A 23,161-nucleotide genomic window follows, 5' to 3' on the forward strand; every position below is an offset into this window, starting at 1 on the left:
GCTTGAGTGAAAGGTGAATTGGGAATCCAAGTGTGCAGAGGAATTATATTTCTTAACTGCCGTTTGGCAGGTTTTCTAGGACGAAAGATGTCAGGAAACGCTAGGATGTGGCTTGTCGCAAATGAAGACACATCATTTTCGGTTAGGCTCTATATTCTACTAGTCTGCCATTATCTCTGGACGATTTTCAGTGAACAAACACATTTTAAGGTATATCACCAAGTTGTCTCACTTAAGCGATGACAAGTCACCCCAAAGTAAATTCGTCTAGTGTTGACAAAATGAAATAAGTTAAGACTTCAGTTGTTGCCAGAGTATTAATTCCTTTATCCTCAAGGGATGTCTCTAAAGTTGAACTGAGGTGTCTGACTGGAGGAAAAATGAAATTTTTAGTAACGTTTTTCTAACCTCTTCTCTTATGAATGAAATTAGCTGGAGGTAAAACATTGAAACTGTCCTCGAAATGAAGAGCTTGTTGGTATATACTCATCCCTTTCATGGGGCAGGCAATGACACTGATGTTGTAGTAATTTTGCATGTGGCAGTTTCTAATCAAAAATTAATACTGCAAATATTTCACAGGTACTAGTGTCCAAAAAGTACATTTTGGTGTGCTGACCTCACATATGTCAAAAACTAACATATTAGATCATTTCTACCTACCTTTATATATATATATATATATATATATATATATATATATATATATATATATATATATATATATAATGTTAAGATAAGGGCGGGATATATGGTTTTTATGCACTAGTTTCATGCCGCCACTTGGACAATTACAATGCTCTTAATAAAGTTCTCCAATGAGTTAGACTTAATTTTCAAAACTTATAACATTCTATATTAACTATATAATACTATTTTAGCTATTTATGTCTTTCAAAATGTAACATGACAGACATCAAGTACACATAATTTCACAATTGTCACATATAAAGCAGAAACGTATAACATTAAAAAATCTGTAACGTTTAAACTGACTCCAGGACTTACAAATGACAATCATGTTCTTCACTAAGCTAAACTTTAATTTCAAATCTTATAAAAGTCTTAATCCACATGAATAATAGCTATACAATTTTACATATTGAACATAATATAAACATATGTCTAGAAATATTTATCAAACAAAATCTGTGTCATGGCCTACTATCAGTAGCTCATTCATCAAAATTCAAGTTCATAGTTAAGTCGGTATTAGAATTTAGTGAGAGCTGCCAGATCACCCTTGCTCTTGTTCCTTGACATCAGTTCCCTACTGATCATTTGGCCTCTGATAAAAATCTCCCTCTTATCTTGAGAGAAGACACGCTGGGCTGCTTTGGTTGTCATTTTTACACACCTTTCGACTGACTGGGTGTGTGATTGCCAGGCTGGAACTTCCCTGGGTTTCTCCAGAAACTCTCTGAGTGCTGTAGTGGTAAGCGTTCCTGTCAAGGGTGGCTCAGTTACATGAGTGTTCCAGTCAATGAGTTCAACAAATTTGGTGGTATCAGGATTAATGTTAGGTGTCTTTCCGGGTCTGACACTGCAGTCTCCAACCTGTGTCTCCATTACTTCTTCATCTCTAATTGCACATATTCTTTCAACTGCCTCCCTCCCTTCTTCTGGTTCATCATTGTACAACATAGCCTGAAGTACAGCTTCACAATGCGCATACCAGGCAGAACACTTCACTGTTGGCTTCACTCTGTCTACCACTTGCTTCTTTTGACTCCTCAGAAGTTGTAGTTGGTATAACACATGCTTCGGACCATCCACCCAACTAAGATTTAACTTAATATTAAACCAATTAGGTATGCAGATCCTCACAATGAATTCCACTATCTTTGTCAGTTTTTTCAGGCTTGCTTCTTTCAATCCATGTTTGGATATCCACAGTCTGCAAAATCTCAGAGCCGTGGTAAGCCACCTGCTGTGAGACACTGGTCCAATCTCCAGGAGAGCAAGATCCTTGGCCAGATTTCCTGAACTGATGGCAGTGACAATCCTGTAACCATATGACTTATCGGTGCTGAGGTCTTTGATGACCTCCTCACTGAGGTTGGGCAACGACGGTCCTACAGTTATCCTGGTCAATTTTTAAGATTGATTTCCAACTCCGTGGCAGTGTCTAACATAGATCCTACAATTCCAAACCACCTATTGTTGATCAGGGTCTTGCCATCTAGGGCTGTCACCAGATGTCTCAGGCTCAGCTCTCCTGTATGCAGATCACAAACAATCCAAACCAACCTTTTACCCAGGTTTACCTCCACTTCATGCATGACTCCTCCTGACCAGCCAGTGTTGACATTGGTACTGTCACCTCCAGTAGCCACCAGGGTTTTATCTTCTCATATCTCTTTCAGCCATTCCACCAGATGATCAGCAATTAACTTAGCATGGTCCCTATTTTCGGATGCCTTTTCTGGGACAAAATGCCAAAAGTATTTGCCATCTGGTTCAATACATACTATGTAGTGTTCTTCTTTGACAAGACTAGGAAAAAGCCTGTTACTGCCCTCAGTTTCCAACATTATTTTGGTGTCATCTCTTCTCCCATCAAAGAAGATACAGGTGATTCCATTTTCTCTGATTTTCTCTTCTGCATTTTTAATAAACCCCCTAGCTAGTCTCTCCTGGGCCCTTCTCACTTTGCTGTGATCAATCACCAGTGTTTAGTCTGTCTCTGTGATGAGACCAGCATCCATCTAAGCAGCAGTCGCAATTTCAGCGGTCTCCCGGTGCCCTGTGTGGTGCCTAAGACTGGCCAAAGCTATATTGGAGATGACTTCTGTATTGTATTTCTTTCTTTTTGTCACTGGAGAGGATAATGTTGAAGCTTCTGGGAAAGAAACACCAACATCCTCATCATCCTCACTGGATGTTGTCTCCGGTTCAAAACCTGACTCTTCTCTAAACAGTTCCTTCCTCTTTGCTGAAACTTAACTTTGTTTCCTCCTCTTCTCTGCTGCCTTTTCTCTGTCTTCCTTTCTCTGTAATACTTCTCTTTGTCGTTTGGTTTCCTTGTGGTCAGTGAGGCCCATCTGATGTGGTCTTACATTGCCAATCTTCTCCCTTTGACCTTTAATGGAGGCAAGCTCCTGGACTGGTATTTTCTGTTCTTGCCTACATGTGCAGTCAACATGAACCTCACTGGAACAGTTTGAATTACATCTTGCCTCACTGCAACTTCTTATTTCACAGTGACAGTTCAAAATATCTACTACAGTTGCGGCGCGCTACTCTGAGGTTGTTATTATCGTGCCCTGGCAACCTACCATTAAAAGGTGCGTCTGATTTCGTGTATATGAGACACATGTGATTCGTGTGTAATATGTTCGTGCATAATAATATTCGTGTATAATATATTCATGCATAATAATAAGATTCGTGTGTAATATGATACGAAATAGGACGCACTTTTGAATGTTAGGTTCCCAGGGTACCACGATAATGACAACCTCAGAGTCGTGCGCCACGACTATAGTCTGTCCAGCTTCATCATGAATCTGTCATTGACTTCCAGTTTTACATTCCCGAGAGCCACTTTTATGATCTCATCCAACAACGCCTTTATCTTTGTCCTGAGCCTAACACCACTGTCAATTACAGGCACTTTGAATAAAGCATTAGCTTTCTCCCACTGACCTATTAGGGCAGGTCCATGAAAACAACAGGTCAAAGACTGGAACAGGTCCATGTGGGAAAAGAGGTTCATGGGGTGATATATTCTTGAAAGAAATGGGCCCAAGTGGAAACAGGACAAATGGGTAAAAAAGAGTCATGAGTCAATAGGCTCAAGGGAGAAAATAGGTCCTGTGTTTCCAAACAGGGGGAAAATAAGTCCATAAGGTTAACAGGTCTATCTTGAAAGTGGGTCCATGGAGGGAAAATTGGTCAACAAGCAAAATAAATCATTCTGATAATAGGTCATTGGAGGGAATATAGGTGTGGTGAGAAAAATACGTCAATGGGGGAAAAATAAGTCCAGAAAGAAAATAGGCCTAGAGAGGAAAAAAGGTCCCTGGGGGAAATAAATCCATAGGAGAAATGGGACAAAAGGTTACAATAGGTCTAAGAGAGAAACAGGTCCAGGGGTAAGGTGACCAGAGGCCCGCTTTTAGGCGGGACAATATCGCTTTTTTGACGTCTGTTCCGTTTTTTAATTTGTGACTAAAGTGTTCCACTTTGGGGGCAAATTATCTTGAATGTCCTGCTTTTAGAAAATTACTATTACAATAAACATAACATGACCTTCTTATATGAAACTATAATGAATTAGTAAAATTATGCATAATATAAGTCAAATGAAATACTATCTATCTATTTATTGCCAGACGCCATAATCCCGTAAGGGGTGGCCTCAAACAAATCTCCTCCATTTCGCCCTGTCCCCCGCAATTTCACTGCCTTACTCCCACCTCACACTCCCCTCTCTCATATACCTCTCCACTTCATCCCTCCATCTCATCCTTGGCCTCCCCCTCCCACTCCCCTCCTCCACCTCACTCACATACACTCTTTTCGTCAGTTTCTCACTCTCTATCCTCTCCACATGGCCAATCCACATCAATGTGTTTCTCCTAACGCTTCCTATCATATCCACATCCGCACCACAATGCTCCTTCACTTCCTCATTTGTCAGTTTGTCTCTCCATGTGAATCCACATGAAACTATGATGAATTAGTAAAATTAAGCATAATATAAACCAAATGAAATACCGAATTGTTAAAAAATACTCACTAACTGCTAACTTCAGTCGGCCCATTCACCGTATCGTATGGTATGTTCGAACTTCGGAGTTCGTTTGAGACGTTAGTGTTTGATTAGCAGCCTCCATGTGAGGTGCAGCGCAGCAGCAGTCACTGTCACTTGCACAATGGCATGTACACCATTGAGGAAAGCTCTTCTGCAGGCTTAGTTTGATGAAAAAATTACGATGTCAAAGGGAAAGTTCACATTTAATGAATATCTGAAGTGTAAATATCCATTATTAGAAAAACTACAACAGGAAGTGATGATTGGTGTGAATAATGTCATTACTTGAGTAACTTGACATTATTAGTAAAGCTATGATTGGTTATTATAAACGTGTAACACCTAATGATAAGGATTTAGAAGTGGCTGGTGCTGAAGGTTTGTGGGCTTACCATACTGTCAGGGAAAATCAAAGCTTTCGATCCACTAGCTGTGCCCCCCCCCAAAAAAAAAAAAAAATGAAATGTTTTGAACCAAAATTTTCATGTGCTCGAACAAAATTTGAGGTAATTGTTCCAAAGGTATTTGTGCCATATGGTAAGGCAGAATTACAAAAACAAATAAAGTATGCCCATTGTATAACACTGTTAACTGATGCAAGCAACCATGGCAACATCAAATTGTTTCCCGTTTTGTTTCGCTATTTTCGGCCCTATGAAAGTGCACAGGTTAAACTCCTTGACTTTACATCTCAGCCAGGAGAAACCTCAGAGATAGTTGTGAAATATTTAACAGAGAAAATTGAAGAATATGAACTGAACAGAAAATTAGTTGCTCTTTGTGGTGACAACACTAACCAATTTGGGGACCACTCCAAAAAAAGAGGTGAGTAACATTTTCAGAAAGCTAAATGATTACACTGTGCAGTCTGCTAGTGACTCTCAACTGACGTGGAAACAGTGACTGGAAAAAATATATACTCATTTCTACATTTGCACTGTTCGAGTAGAAGAGTTGAAAGAGTTTTGTCATTTTGTGGACATCGAATATAAACGGTTACTGGTATACAGTAAAACGAGTTGGCTGGCACTGATGCCCACAGTCGAAAGAATAGTAAATTTTTTTCCGGATCTATGATCATACTTTCTGAGTCAGCGCAAATGTCCAGTAATTCCGAAAAGCTTCTTTGCGAACCCGCAAGCAGAAATATAGCTCAGCAGAAGTGTGGGTTAATTTTGTTCATTCTCAAGCAGCTACCATTCACCAAGTAATAAAAAAATTTTAAGGCATCTTTCCTATCACAACCTTCTTTCCGATCGTCAGTATGGGTTCCGTCAGGGACGCTCCACTGGCGATCTTCTCACCTACCTTTCAGACTCCTGGTCATCCTCCTTTCGGGACTTTGGCGAAAGCTTTGCCATTGCACTTGACATCTCAAAGGCTTTCGATCGAGTCTGGCACAAATCTTTAATTTCCAAACTGCCCTCCTACGGTTTCTATCCTTCTATCTGTACCTTCATCGCTAGCTTCCTTTCTGGTCGTTCTATAGCTGCTGTCGTAGACGGCCATCGTTCTTCTCCTAGATCTATCAACAGTGGTGTTCCTCAGGGCTCTGTCCTATCACCAACTCTCTTCCTTTTATTCATCAATGATCTTCTAAGCTGTACATCTAACCCTATCCACTCATACGCTGATGACTCCACCCTTCACCTTTCCATTCGGTTCCCGCAACGCCCATCTCAACAGTTACTTCAAGAAACAAGGGATGAGGCTATGGCACACCTAATGTCTGACTTGGCTCATATCTCTGACTGGGGTAAAAATAATATGGTTGTCTTTAATGCTTCTAAGACTCAGTTCTTACACCTATCAACCCGACAAAATCTTCCACAGGTATACCCACTAATGTTTAATAATATTCAGATTAATCCTGCATCATCCTTGAACATGCTTGGGGTTTCATTTACTCGGGACTTATCTTGGAAAGATCATATTACATCTCTTGTAAAATCTGCTTCCAAGAGATTGGGTGTGCTAAGCCGACTCCGCTCTTTCTTTACCCCTGCACAATTGTTGACTCTATACAGGGGTTTTATCCGCCCCTGTGTGGAGTACAACTCTCATGTGTGGGGAGGCTCCCCACATACAGCTCTTCTCAATAGGGTGGAGTCAAAGGCTTTTCGTCTCATTAACTCTCCTCCTCTTACTGACTCCCTTCAACCTCTGTCTCTTCGCCGCACTGTTGCATCTTTATCTCTTTTCTATCGCTACTTTAATGGTCACTGCTCCTCTGAACTGTCTGCTTGCATTCCTCCACCTCTACGACGGGCGCGTAGCACCCGTCTGGCAGCAAACTCTCATCCCTTTTCTGTCCAACTCTCTAATGCAAGAGTTAACCGTTACTCCCAGTCTTTCATTCATGCAACAGGTCAGCTCTGGAACTGTCTCCCTCTGTCTGTATTTCCTCCTGCCTATGATCTCCAGTCTTTCAAACGCAGTGTGTCCAGGCATCTCAAAATGATCGGATCTTGAATTTGGCTCTCTATTGTATTTTGTTTTTCTCTTGGAGGGAACTGTTACTGCGGGCTCATGGCCTTTGGTTCCTTCTTCCTCGCATAAAAAAAAAAAAAAAGTGGTTTTAAAGACTGAAGGTGAAAATATTTCAGTTGTGCAAGTGTTGAGTGACATATCCAGCTTGAAAGAAACTCTGCAATCAAAAGAGATAATGTGTTTTTGCCACACTCAGTCAGGAGGTTACTAAGCAAACTGACTGATCCCTCAGCTGTAAGAAAAGTAGTAGTGGAATTTTATGGCACATGAGTTAAGTAGCCTACTTGGATCAGTGGTCAGGTCACTTTCCAAACTTAGAGTGCATGGTAATGGGCTTCATTAAAGCAAGTAGAGAGGAGTATCGTATGTAGGAGGACTACTGGGCCTTGAGAGCAGGCTGTGGAGCCTATGCCCTGAGTCGGACACATAAAAAAAAAAAAAAAAAAAAAAAAAAAAAGTGTCAAAGTGGTCGGATGTTGAAAAAACTATGGATTTTGCTCAGAAAAACAACAACTGAACTCATCAAACTTGATGAGTTCAGTTGTGTTGCACCATCGCGAATGTAGCTGAGTGGAATGACTCGAACTTATCAACAGACCAGGGGTGGGTGGAAATATTCACTCATTTCAGGGCCAGAGATGTCAGTCACCAGCTCATGTCAGAATTGGTTCAATACTCTGCCTTCCTGGAGCTAATGCTTCGAATGAAGGTGCATTCTCTCAGATGAATGGACATCTGAAAAAAAAAAATTATAGTCCCAATATCGAAAGCACTACTAACAACCAAGATAATCTTCAAGCAAACCAGAATGGAGTTCTGCACTATGTTGAAATCATCTCCAGAGCTATTGAAGATTTCATCCGGTGAATAGTACGAGAATTTAAGGTAAGTAGGGGATTTTGCATATTGGTAAAGAAGAAATTAAAGCTTACTCGATCTATCTATCAGAAAAGGCTTATATATTATCATGATCGTGGAAAGCTACTATTTTTTCCTTCTGTATAAAGTTTACATGTTTTACCATATCCTTCTTGTAATAACTCTTTATATAAAATTTTTGGAGGGAAACATTATATTATCAATACTCTGTTGAAGATGTTCATTTTTTTTTTTACCTTTTTTAAACATTTCATGTTAAAAAGTAAAAGTATTGAAATTTGTTCATAAAATATATAATTTATAATTTCTTTTAAAATTTTTGTTATATATTTATAGAACTACCAAATTTTTTTGTTATTCATTTTTTGTATATTGTATATATATATATATATATATATATATATATATGTATGTATGCGTGACAATGTCCCGCTTTAAGTCCCAATACATCCGGTCACCTTATCTATGGGGTAAAGTAGATTCATAGAACGGAATAGATCTAAGAAGGAAAGTAGCTCCATGGGCTAAAATAGGTCAATGACAAAAACAGGCCCAAGAAGGAAAATGATCCACAAGTAACATTGTTCCAAGGAGAACTTAGGTCTATGGAGGAAAATCACCCATGTGGTTGGAGATGGGTTTATGTGCTACATTCTCTTGATGACCTGAAGTTCATGAGGAACTTAAAACCCATATGATGCAGTATACAGTACTAAATGGATCAATGGCTGACATACAGAACAAAAACAACGATTTTTGAATAATGGATAGCAATGAGGCTGAATGAATGTTACAAGCTGACTGCTAAAATGATTGGCTTTAAGTACAGTTTCATTGTTAAATCGTGTCACTGAAGCTTTTGAATATTTATGCTGTAATTTAATTAAAAATGTTAAGGATCAAACAATCAGTAAGAGAGCAGACACTCCCGCACAAAGAAAATTACCTTACAGGGATCATTAAAAGTGATAGCTGAGTTTAAACGGGTAAATTGATTTCATATTGATTATCAGAAAGTGCTAGATATATGGAGTAAAAACAGAAATGCTTTCTGGACTCCAAATAATACTAAATTAAAAATATTAACCAACAAAGGTTTAAAATTCATAATAATGATTTAAAATCGTTAGTCAGTAGTGCACAGAAATTTTAAAGAAACCTCATGAATTAGATGAATTCATAGGCACAGCCTTTGACTTCAGATAAGAAAATATCATCTTCACTTTATAGTCTTCCTAAGTATGCCCACACCTAAAGCATTATGTCCAAGTTTTGTTGCAGTGTTACAAAAGAATAATGAGAAATTTGAGAAATTATAGCAAAGAATTAAAAGAATATTAGGCCCATTGTGAAATAAAACAAAAACTTAGTTAGGATAATTACATCTATTTACTGTAGCTTATTCAAGAATAACTTAGAATGGGATCTAACTCAAATATAAATAATTTTCAAGATATAAGCAAAAATACTTCATAATATACCTGTCAAATGCCACTACAACTTACCGGTATAGCTCGATATTTTCTGGCAATCATTGACAATAAAAAGATATTTTTTTCTACAGGGCTGCAGGAACAATTTGCAAACAAATATTGCTGACTGCGATACCTTAGAAAACTTATGAGTCCCTTGGATAAATGGTTTGCCTCTAACTTCCAGCTATTCATGTTCATAGTTAAATAATAAAAAATGTATCTGAGGAATTTTGTGCCCCTTATTACATACCAAGAGCAATACAGAAATAAATACCGTGTAAATATAACTTTATTCATCTTTTCTGTGAAATGTCTATTAAAATTGTTGCTGTACTTCATGGTGCCCTTTCTCACTCATTCCTATCGGGTTCAACTGGAAGGGTTGATGAGCAGGGGAGGGGTCGTACTTTATTATCTATCTATCTATCTATATACCTAGGCTGCTTCCCCCAAGGAAAGGGAGGTAGCCGAGACAGGACGACACACTCTCCATTTACTCATCCATTTAAACACATTCATTCACATCTTAGCCCCAAAGGGGAGAACGGACAGATCCTCACCGCACCACACCGCACAAGGGGAGGTCCGGAGCTGGGCGGTCCGGTTTCCGTTCATGTCAGTTACCTTACTTTATTATGGATATCATTAAATCACAGAGTCGGATACAAAGTCGTAGTTATCTCTAACAAGAGATTATTAGGTCTGTTGCTGTTTTGCTTTCTTTTGTACTACTTTCTGTCACCAGAGAGGACAAACTACAGTATATTGTTATGGAGTTGCTTTTGGTATGGTGGTTCCGTCTATATATTCATCGCCTTTTTTATTATGGTGTTGTTTCCTTGGAGTTACATAGCAGATAGCAGGATGGATCAATATGAGTGGGTTACGTCTGACGGTCGCTGGGAGGTACACGGGAAGTATTGTGGAAGGAGGTGCATTAGGCCGCCTCCCAGGGGAACCACAACTTCTCCGAGGCAGATAATGTTACCGTCTCACCCAAGATGTTCGAGGAGATCCTGAAGCAGATGTGAAATTAAACTCTTTACTACTAACAGGTGGCATTAAAGTTTGACATGTTGCAGGTTCTTTTGACTGGAAATCTAGTAATATCTGTCAATCTATCCATCAGTCGATATCTCAGTCCATTCACCTATCTATCTATCTATCATACATATATATATATATATATATATGTATATATATATATATATATATATATATATATATATATATATATATATATATATATATATATATATATATATATATATATATGCTGGGAGGAATGAAAAAAGTGTTTAGATGTCGTTCACTTAGAATGGATGTAAAGTGAAGGCTGTATGAGGGTGTTGTGGTATCGACTGCGTTATATGGGGCTGAGACATGGATTATGGGTGTAGCAGAGAGGAAAAGTTTGAATGTAATGGAGATGAGGTGTCTGAGGAGTATGCGTGAAGTGACAGGTATGAATCGAGTGCGAAATGATGAAGTGCGAAGGAGAACTGGAGTTGTTTGGGAGATGGCTGGTAGAGTTGAGCAGAGGGTTTTGCGATTGTTTGGGCATATGGAGAGAATGGATAATGAGCGATTGGTGAAAAAGATAACTAGATCTGATGTGAGAGGTGTACGGCTGAGAGGAGGACCACGAATAGGATGGATGGACAGTGTGAAGAGAGCGCTGGATGCGAGAGGGATGTCTGTTGAGCAAGGAAGAGTGGCTGTGTGTGACAGAAATAAATGGAGAGAAATTGTGAATAAGTGATGACGCAGCCCTGAGGGGATATTCTCCCGCATTTGGTCTGATCAGCTAGTCAGGTCAGGTGTGGGTAAGGGGTTGGGTCTGTTATGATGTGGCTGGGGTAAACCAGCTCTGCTGTCGGGCCCTGCTGCGGATGTCACCGATTCCATTGCGTAGTTGACCATTGTGCGGTTTGGTGCGGTGAGGATCTGTCTGTTCTCCCCTTTGGGGCTGAGATGTGAATGAATGTGTTTGAATGGATGAGTAAATGGGGAGTGTGTCATCCTGTCTCGGCTACCTCCCTTTCCTTGGGGAAAGCAGCCTAGGTGTGTGTATATATATATATATATATATATATATATATATATATATATATATATATATACACATATATATATATGAGATGGAGGGATGGGGTGGAGAGGTATCTGAGAGAGGGGGGTGTGTGTTGGGAGCTGGGCAGTGAGATGGCGGGGGACAGGGCGACTGGGCGGCGATTTGTTTGTGGCCTCCCCAATCGGGAGTGAGGCGTCTGGCAATATATATATATATTTATATGTATAGATATATATATATATATATATATATATATATATATATATATATATATATATATATATATATATATATATATATATATATATATATATATATATATATTTATATATATATATATATATATGTATATATATATATATATATATAGATAGATATAGATATATATATATATATATATATATATATATATATATATATATATATATATATATATATATAAAGAGACACAGACAGACAGACAGACAGGTAAAGTTATAGATATTTCCAGATTTCTAAGCAACTGCAGTGCCATCACCTGAACGTCTGAATTTACATGTGGTGTGTGCAGAAATGATATAATGTAATGGCAAGAAGGTGAAGCTAAAAATGCCTGGTGAGGTAGGAATGTAAAGGTAAATTCACAGTACATTTGTTCATTTTACTGATCGGAGTAATATATAGAATATGACAATAGTTTTGTGTGTTTAGAAGGCATATTGCATCTAGCTAAATGGTCTGCGACGACCTCGTAATCGTCTTAAAACTATGGCATTATGCAACCATTCCTTCTTTGTTTACAAAGGCTTATAATTCTAGTTTCTCTACCAGCAACATTTAAGCATCTGTTCGAGTGGAGTGCAAAAGTAAGTAAAGAAAAGAAAACTGTGTGTGAAATAGCGTTTGCTTAATTCCGTAGGCAAGATATTTGGAAGAAAAGAGAGTGATATGGTGAGAGATAAAAGTTCATAATTAAATTTAGAGAATAACAAAGTTATAAAGGAAATGCGATGTACATGTTTGCAACAAGTCATGTAGTGATATTAAACATGTGAGAGGGATTGAAAAATATTTAAGATATTGCTAGATGTATGGGAAGTATACGGTTAAGTGAACATGAAGAATTATGAAAAGTGTTACATATACAATATAAAATGTGTAAGAGAAGTTGTTAAACGCTAAAAAGATTCCTATGATAAGTATGTTCTAATGAATGTTTGTGGGAGGGTTGTGGGTGGGTGGGTGCATATGTGCACAGGTTGGGTTGGGAGGATGGAATGGGTGGGAAGGGTATTCAGTGTGGACAGATTGGATAGACAGAGTGGGCGAAATGGGTAAGGGTGGGGGGCGGGGGGAGCTGAATGAGTGGGTGGGTGGACAGGCAGGGTGGGAGTACTGCAGTGCTCTCCTTTACTTCACGGCACGTAATTACATTTGTTGAACTCTTCCTGTGTAGTGCCATAATTTTAAGTATAGTATAAGTTACTATAAACTAGTATTGTAAGTGTAATCTTAAGCTTAGGTATTGTTGTAAATATAGTTCGTACAGTTCATGATTTAGCTGTTAAGTCCTAAATTTAAGTTTAGTCTTAGTTGATATTCATACTGTGAGCATGATTCTGTTATTGAAAGTACTAAGTCGAGTATTGATGTGAATATGATTAACGTTTATTATATATGAAGCAGCCGTTATTAACAAAGACATATAACCGCAGAAATTTTAGTAGGAATTAATAGTCGCTAATGTCTTCCTTCATATGCTGATCTAGACATTTACATGCCGAAGTTAATAGTGTTCCCCTTTTGATCTAGGCAGTGGAGAATTGAGAGTTATTTGAGATATGATTGTTGATGATAGTCATTTGTGAAGCACGAAATTCATGTTATTGCCTCCATGTTGTCAGTCACGTAGGCACATGAAACCGGCATAGAAATAAATTGTTTGGATCTTCATTTGTTTGGCTTCGTTATGATTAAAGTTCCTGAGTGCCTATTACAAAAATTTTAAACATCGTAAGTTATTTTTCCTACGTATGTCGAGTGCAAAACGTATGCTTCGTATTCTCTGGAAAGCTTTGCAGAGACAGTAATATTACAAAGTAATCAGTTAAAGTTTTAGCTGATTCCTGAATACTGTGATGATGAGTATAAAAAGGTAGGGAGCGGCGCTAAACAATGAGATTACCGTTCCTCTCTCCATCATTCACAGGTTATGCTTGAACTCTCATACCCCCCCCTTTTCTCCCTTGTGTAATGAAAGTCCTCATATACGTTAGTGAGTTAAATTGGTGATATTTCCCCTGATCCCACTTGTACTGAATAATGAGATCACCGTTCCTCTCTCCATCATTCACAGATAATGCGTTCAAGCCACTGCCTAACATCTCACACTAAATCACACTCCACCCCCTTTTCTTAGTTCATGTGATCAAAGTGTATATCGGCTGGTCCACTTGAATATTGTATTCAGCTGTATATGATTCCTGAGTTGTACCTATTTAGTCTTAAGTGAATATTCTTTGGTGGTAATCTTTAGGTTTCTTCCTGAAGAGTCCAACTGAGACCACGGGATTAATACATCCAGGTGTATCAGTATTCTTTGAATATTAATTTAAGATGTAAAAAATTCATAATTCTGGAGTAAAAGACCCTGATTATATTTTGTCTGTTTTGTTACATTCATAGTTCGACGAGTAATCTGTCTTTCAGTTTTTAATGTTTAGTAAAACTTAGGTTTAAGTCATTTTGGGTTTAAATTTTGCTCTCCTCTAATGAATGGTACAGACGAGATTGAGTGGCCCACAAAGGGTACTAATATCTATTCTGCTCATGCACTCTCAAATTTAAGATCACGCTACGCCATTTCTCATAATCCCTTACTCACATATAAGATCATGCTACCCATTTCCCATGATCAAATAAGATCACGCTACCCCATTCCCCATAATCTCTAAAATTCTGATCGTTATACTGGTGACAAATTGTCATCATTACACTGGTGACTAATTTTGATCATTGCACTGGTGAGTTAAAAACTTTGTAGTATTACACAGGTGGCATTATCGGTGGCATTGGTACCTCAAATTTTCTCGCGTTACACCTACACAGTTAATAACTATTTGCCATGATGAATGTCAGAATTGCGTAAAGTTATTTAAATTTTGCTAAGAAATTATGAAAGGAAATTACAATTGCCAGGGGTATAGTACTGTGTATTTAAGGTACTGAGTTGTTTTACGTTAATGGAATATTCAGAATTATGAAATGAAGTTGATTTTGAGTAAATGCGGTGATAATCATTTGGTTACTACACGTGGGATAATTTCTCGAAAAAACTTTTCCCTAGAAGAGCTCAGCCACTTTTATCGAGAAAGGTTATGAAATGAACATATATAACAATATTTCGATAGCCACCTAAAATAAAAAGTTTTCATTAAAATGTTTTGTAATAGGTATAAAGCAATTTTTTTTTTTCTCAGAAAAATTTATGTGGCACTTTCACTGAAAGATATTGAGAAACTAGTGCCTGTTTTGAGGGATATAGGTTTCCCTTGTCTGGTTTCATTATGGAGAGACTCACACGAATTTCCTCATCCAGTGAATTCAGAGTTGATCTCTTTGTGTTCTTTATACTGTAAATGTTAGTGCTGAAAGCTTACTTACAACAAATGACAACAGCACGTCAAGAGCACAATCGGAGATAGTTGGGTACGTCATTTTAGCTTTACTCAAAATGTCTAAAGTTACTTCACGGAATTACGTTTGAGGTTACGATCACTCCTAGTATCCACAAGTTCTTCTTATGCCTTCAAGGAGAGATAACAGACTGATACTTCAGTATCACCAGTTGGGCAGGGCAGTACTCCCAAAGTGGATGGAAAGCTGATGACAGGGGCAGCTGGTACTCCCGTTTCATCAGCCCTCGGGACTAGTTCCTGACCATCCTCTTTTACTAAAAATTTTCATTGTTTCAGTAGGCCAGCATGCTCTCCAATACAAGTTTCTCTAACTATCAACACCAGATTACGTGCATATTACACACTACATTTCCTTTTCATTAAAAAAAAAAAATGGCGACCAATAACCAAGCCTCGGAGTTCCCAGAGGGGGGGGGGAACCATAAATGCCCTCAACATCTGCCCCTCTCCCGGTGACTATTGAACGAGCTGCCTCGAACCACTGTCTGACTCACTTCATTTCTGCAACATTCACGGCCTTTCCTCTAACTTTCCCTCTGTTACGCACCACCTCTCCTTCTCTAAACCTCACCTTCTGTTCTTAACTGAAACTCCGCTGTCTGAGGAAACTGACAGCAAATCCCTTTCTGTACTCTCTCTATAGTCATTTCAAAGCCAAAGTGGCTGTAGTGTATATGTATGCAACTACTTATCTTGTTCTCGTGTTCCTGAACTTGATTCTTCTGAATTCTCTTCTCTCCGGCTTCGGCTTTCCTGTCATTCTCTGGCAAAATATATCTTTGCTGTTTACTTATCCGCTAATTCTACTGACTATGAAAAATTCTTCGACTATCTTCTACGATGGAACACATCCTCACCATTTCTCTTTCTCTGAAATCTCCATTCTAGGAGTTTTCAATGTTCACCACCACCTTTAGCTCTCCTCTCCTTTCACTGATTCACCTGATGAACAAGCCTACATCTTTTCTATTCTTAATGACCTAGCGCAGCTTGTACATCACCCTACCTGTATCCCTGACCGTTTTGGAGAAAGCTTCAACATACCTGACCTCTTCCATACAACTAATCCTTTCCTCCCCAGTGGGCTCCTCCAATTACAACCTTATTACCTTAACATCTCTTATCTCTCCAGTATGGCCTGCGGACCCTCCAAAGAATCGTCGATTGTGGCACTTTGGAGCTGCTGATTGGGAGGCCCTCAGGCAGTACTTCTTTGATTTTCCGTGGAATGATTATTGCTTCCATGGCCTGGAGCCATCTCAGTGTTCCTTGTGATTTACGGAGGTTATTCTCTCAGGCATGGAAGCATGCATTCCTTTCTCATATCCTTTGACAAATGCAAGAAAGCCTTGGTTTAACCATGCTTGTCCTAATGCTGTCCACAACAAGGAGAGGCCTATGAAAGGTACAGGAGCCAACCCAGCCCTGAATCAAATCTCTTTTATGTTTCTGTCCTGAATCATGTTAAGTCTGCTCTTCGCTCTGCTTAAAATAATTTCATCCATATTAAATGCTCTCAACTCTTCATCTCGAATTCTTCCCACTACTTCTGGCATCTTGCCAAAAACCTCCCTAACAACTTTACCTCATCATCCTTCCATCCTCTTTTCTACTCTGATGGCACTGTAGCTATTGTAATTCTTCAACTGATAAAGCAGATCTCTTCACTCAGATTTTCTACTCCAATTTCATCTTAGATGATTCCGGTGTGTTCCTCCATCACTTCCCCATTCCGACTTCCTCATGGCTGACATTAAAATTTCTTCAGCTGATGTATTTTCTGCCGTCACTGGCCTCAGGACTAACAAGGCATATGGGCCGTATGGGGTCCCTCCTGTTGTCCTCAAGAACTGTGCTTCTGTGCTTACACCCTGCCTAGGTGAACTCGTTTGCCTTTGTCTTTCAACTTGTACATTTCCTTCTTGCTTGAAGTTTGCTCTCATTCAGCCAGTCCCAAAGAAGGGTGACCATTCCCAACCCACTATCGTCCAACTGCTTTAACATCCTGTGTCTCAAAAGTTTTTGAGTCTATTCTTAACAGAAAAATTTTAAAGCATCTTTCCTATCATAACCTTCTTTCTGATTGTCAGCATGGGTTCTATCAGGGACACTCCACTGGCGGTCTACTCACCTACCTTTCAGACTCCTGGTCACACTCCTCTCACGACTTTGGCAAAAGCATTGTCATTGCACTTGACATCTCAAAGGCTTTCGATCGAGTCTGGCACAAATCTTTAATTTCCAAACTGCCCTCTTACGGTTTCAATCCTTCCATCTGTGCCCTCATTTATAGCTTCCTTTCTGTTCGTTCTATAGCTGCTGTTGTAGACGGCCATTGTTCTTCTTTTAGATCTATCAAAAGTGGTGATCCTCAGGGCTCTGTCCTATCACCAACTCTCATTCTTTTATTCATCAATGACCTTCTAAGCTGTACATCTAACCCTATCCATTCATATGCTAATGATTCCACCTTTCACCTTTCCATTCGGTTCTCACAACGTCCATCTCATCAGTTACTTCAACAAACAAGGGTTGAGGCTATGGCACACCTAATGTCTGACTTGGCTCGTATCTCTGACTGGGGTAATAATAATATAGTTATTAATGCATAAAAAACTCAGTTCTTACGCTTAGCAACCCGAGAAAATCTTTCACAGGAGTATCCACTAAGGTTCAGTAATATCCAGCTTAATCTTGTATTATCCTTAAACATACTTAGGGTTTCATTCTCTCAGGACTTAACTTAGAAAGATCATGGGCCTATTACATTTCTTGCAAAATCTGCTTCCGAGACATTAGGTGTGCTAGGCCGACTCCGTACCTTCTTTACCCCTGCACAGTTGTTGACTTTATACACGAGTTTTACTCGCCCCTGTGTAGAGTACACCTCTCATCGTGGGGTGACTCCCCACATACAGCTCTTCTCAATAGGGTAGAGTCAAAGGCCTTTTGTCTCATCAACTCTCCTCCTCTTACTGGCTCCCTTCAACCTCTGTCTCTTTGCCGCACTGTTGCATCTTTAATTCTTTTCTATTGCTACCCCAATGGTCACTGCTCCTCTGAACTGTCTCTTTGCACCCCTCCACCTCTACAACGGGTGCATAGCACCCGTCTATCAACAAACGCTCATCCCTTTTCAGTCCAACTCTCTAATGCAAGAGTTAACCATTACTCTGTGTCCTTCATTTATGCAACAGGTCATCACTGGAACTGTCTCCCTTTGTCTGTATTTCATACTTCCTATGATCTCCAGTCTTTCAAATGCAGTGTGTCCAGGCATCTCGAAATGAACGAGTCTCGAATTTGGCACTCTTTTGTATTGTTTTTGTTTTTGTTTTCTTGGAAGGAATGGTTTGCGGGCTCCTGGCCTTTGATCCTTTTTCCTTTGCATAAAAAAAAAGCAGCTGAAGCAAAAGGATGACAAACCCAATTACACTGTTTTGTATAACACAGGAGTTTTCCCTTTGATGTGAACTGTTCAGTGTCACAGTAAATTCTTGTAATAATAGCACTAAAACACACCAACAGCCAATGTCCCCACATGTGCAAGAGTCTCAGGGGCCAAGGTCCACCACTATAAATAAGTCAAGCATGCACTCCAGAACGTTTTACTCATGTCCGAATGATATTTCTAGCAACGATTTTGTAAGTAGCCTACTGGTATTACTGGAATTTATGAAAATGAAGAGTGGACTTTAACAGATCCGTTTATGTATTTGCAATATTAACTTGTATCCAGTATGTTCAGATATATATTACTTATTTCCCATAATTGTTGTTGAGGGGAAACATAACGTACCACACCACACCAGGGATCTTTTGGTGACATACCAGTCTGCCGCGCTGCGGCACACTGGTGGCGAAGCGCTGGAGTAGTGGATTGGGTGGATGGAGTGGGTGAGGTGGGTTGGCAGGCAGCGGGGGTAGGGGTGGATGGATCGACAGGTGGGTGGGTGGGTGGTCAATTTAAGTGGGCTTTGTGGACTGAAGGCTGGGCTTTGAATGGGTACATGGAATAACTCTTTCATTGGGTAGGTGGGAAGGTGGATATGTGGTTACCAGGAGGAAGAGGCAGGAGATGGGCTTACTGCACTGGGTGAGTAGGTACTTATACGAGTTGGTGGGTGGGAGGATGATGGGGGAAAGTAAGTCCATTGTAGAATAGGTTCATGGGATAAATACGTCTATATTTGAAACATGACCATATGGGAAATACGTAAGGGGGAATACGTCCTTGGGAGAATGGACCCAAGTGGAAACATAGTTCCAACGGGTAAAAAAAAAACATGTCCAAGGGGAAAATAGGTCCATGGGAGAAAACAGGTCCTTGTGGGGATTCTGTGTTCTACATGGGGAGAAAATAAGTCCAAGGGTAAAATAAGTTTTTGGAGGGAAATAGGTCCATGAGTAGAACAGGTGTTTGGGAATAATGATATATTAGAGGAAAAGTATGTCCTTAGTAAGGGAATAGGCCCATGGTATAAATGGGTCCATAGAAAAAATAAAGGCACAAGAAATAAGAAATGTCTATGAAGGAAAGCAGATCCATGGAAAAACAGGTCTAGGGGATATAGTTGGCCTATGACAGAAAATGGTCCATGGGTCCATGCAGATTAGAGCCTGGAGGGTGTAATGTTAAGTGTGTGTGTGTGTGTGTGTGTGTGTGTGTGTGTGTGTGTGTGTTGTACCAAGAGGGAGCAATTAGAAGAGAGAACAAAACAAACTGTCAGCTTAAGTCAGTGGTTATACTATTCTAAAATAAAAGAGTGACTGGCCGTATAACAGAAAAGAAAAATGGAACTTGACACCGTTTTAAGTCTAAGCTACTAATTGGAGACAGTGATGAAAGGTATTCTGTTAAAAGGAAGAGGAAGGAAAAAGTACACGGTGAGGTGGAATCTAGTGGTAAATGAATCAATGAATGTAAACTAAGATGCACAAATAGGGAGTTAAGGCACCAGAATTAGATGTCACAAGTCCAGAGGGGCATGTATCTGGCCAAGATAAGTGGAACAGCATGCACTGACTGAGACTAAGCCTTGGAAAGACAAGGAATTTGGAAGACACGAAAGCTGTGAACAGTAATTCGCTCTACATTTTAGTCCAACAGTTATGTAGTGCATGCATTATATTTTAAATAGTTTGTTGGGCTTCCATTATCGAATCACAGAGTTTGGGAAGTCTTTGCTCACTGTTTCGTTATTTACCGAAATTCTATCTATCTATCTATTGCCAGACGCCTCAATCCTGTTTGGGGTGGCTACAAACAAATCGCCTCGAAGTCGCCCTGTCCCCCGCCATTTCACTGCCCTGCTCCCAACTCACACCCCCCTCTCTCATATACCTCTCCACCCCATCCCTCCATCTCATCCTCGGCCTCCCCCTCCCTCTTCCCCCCTCCACCTCACTCACATACACTTACCGAAATTGAATTAATTAATCATTATGCCGGTAACTGTACAAATGCGCACAAAACTAGAATGACGGTATTGTTTAATGTCATGAGACACAGGGCTACGGTTCAAGGTCCCCAGTATTGACATCTTAGCCCCCCCTCCCCCCAACCATCATTTAAATTTACCCAGGGACGTTGTTACAAACATATTCTGAACAGGGTTCTGCAATAGTAATAAGCGGGGTTGTGTGGCCCGTTGGAATGTAAGGGATGTGAATGATGAAGCAAGTGAGTGAAAGTGGTGAATATGCTAAAAAATGTAAGATACCGTTGGTGGCGTTGTGTGAAATAAAGAGGAAAGAATATGACACACAGGAGTGAGAGTTAAATACACAAGACAAGGTTTGTGCATGCGTGAATGATGGAAAGAATGAGCTACTTTCTTGATAATAATGAACTGCAGAGAGGAATAAATCATTATAATGTATCAGCTCCAGACTGTATATATGCCAGTTTCCGCTTTACAGGGTGAAAATGATTATACTTGTGAGGGCAACATGCGATGATAAGGGTGAGGAAAAAATTAGAGGTTTTGCGAAAAAGGTGGATGGGATAATGGGGCAATTATTCAGGAATTATAGTATGCTTGTGACAGATGATATGAATGGGACAGTTGACACTGATCCTGTGAATGATGTGTCGTTATGGAGTATCAGGTGAGAATGATATTAAACGACGACTGAAGGAGATATGCGAGGAAACAAAGTTATGCATTGATAATTTGTTTTGAAATCTCAAAATCATGCACAAAAATACGTGGTACAGAAAGACTGAAGATTATATTGAAGGGAGTCTTATTGATTAGGTGCTGGATGATTGTAAAATGGCTGAGAGAGTTGTTGATACGAAAACAGTGTAAGTATGATGCGAATGTTTATCTGATCATAATATGATGGTACTCTGCAAGGTAAAAGTGAGCCGAGCATGTGGGGAGGAGAGAGAGAGAGAGAGAGAGAGAGAGAGAGAGAGAGAGGGGGGGGGGAGTAACTAGGATGAAAGAAAGAGGAGAGGCTGAGAAACAGAAGTGGCAAGTGAATTCATATGGAAAAGCAATTGGAATACATATAGGGGATGTCTGGATATGAATACTAAGGTGGTATGTGGTGTCACGAGGTTAGCAGTTAGGAAAGTACAGCTTGGGGAAAAAGTTTGAAATGACAGTGAAAGAAAAGAGAATTTCGTGCTAGAGTGCATACAACAAGGTCAAATAAAAGACGGGGATATACTGAGTTCAATAAGCATGTAAAAAGATAAAAAAAAATATCCTGGAATAAACCTGAATATAAACTATCCTTCAGAGAGGAAACTGTTCTGGAAAAAGGTGCAAACATGTAGAGATGAGGGTGGGTAAAAGTGTGAAAGTATGAGGAATGAAAGTGAAAGAATATTAATAACTCCTTCAATGGTCGTGAGCATATTTATTCGTGTGCACCATTGGCCGGCCCTAGGACCATATTTTCGAATTTCGGAAATCTATTGTTTTTTTCCTTACAGATGTGAAGAAAATTGTCTGGCGCACTTGGCAGTGTGTGTGTGTGTGTGTGTGTGTGTGTGTGTGTGTGTGTGTGTGTGTGTGTGTGTGTGTGTGTGTTGTACATCCTAAACCCATCCTGTGATTAGTTATGATTCGCGGAAAAAAATGCAAAAATGTAAAAGTGTACGCTGCCTTCATGGACTTGGAGAAAGCTTATGACAGAATAGATAGGAAAGGTATGTGGAAGGTATTAAGAATATATGGAGTGGAGGGGAAATTGTTGAGTGCTGTGAAGAGTATGTACGAGGGAGCTAGGGCTACGGTGCGAGTGGATGGTGAGCTGAGTGAGTTCTTTGATCTCAATGTGGGACTGAAACAGGGGTGTGTAATGTCTCCTTGGCTGTTTAATATATATATGGATGGGGTCGTAAAGGAGGTACAAGGTAGGGCAGTGGATGTGGGGGTGGCCTTAATGAATGAGGGTGAGATTTGGAAGCTTCCGGTGTTGCTGTTTGCTGATGATACAGTATTGTTGAGTGAAGATGAATGGGAGTTGCAAGGTTTGGTGAATGAATTTGGGACAGTGTGTAGGAGGAGGAAGCTGAAAGTTAATGTAAACAAAAGTAAAGTTATGGTGTTTGAGAGGAATGAAGTCACAGAGTGTGCAGTGAGGTTGGATGGTGAGGATATGGAGAATGTGAGTGCATTCAAGTACTTGGGTAGTGTGATGAGTAAGGATGGAACTTTGGGGGATGAAGTACGTGAGAGGGTACAGCAGGGAAGGAAGGTTGTTGGCACACTGAAAGCAGTGATGAGAAATAGGGAGGTGAGTATGGAAGTTAAGAAGTCACTGCATGATGGTATTGTGATCCCTACCC

Source organism: Coenobita brevimanus, chromosome 27 (genome assembly GCF_032717465.1).
Source record: "Coenobita brevimanus isolate Jiangsu-jjx chromosome 27, ASM3271746v2, whole genome shotgun sequence".
In the NCBI taxonomy this organism is placed as follows: Eukaryota; Metazoa; Arthropoda; class Malacostraca; order Decapoda; family Coenobitidae; genus Coenobita; species Coenobita brevimanus.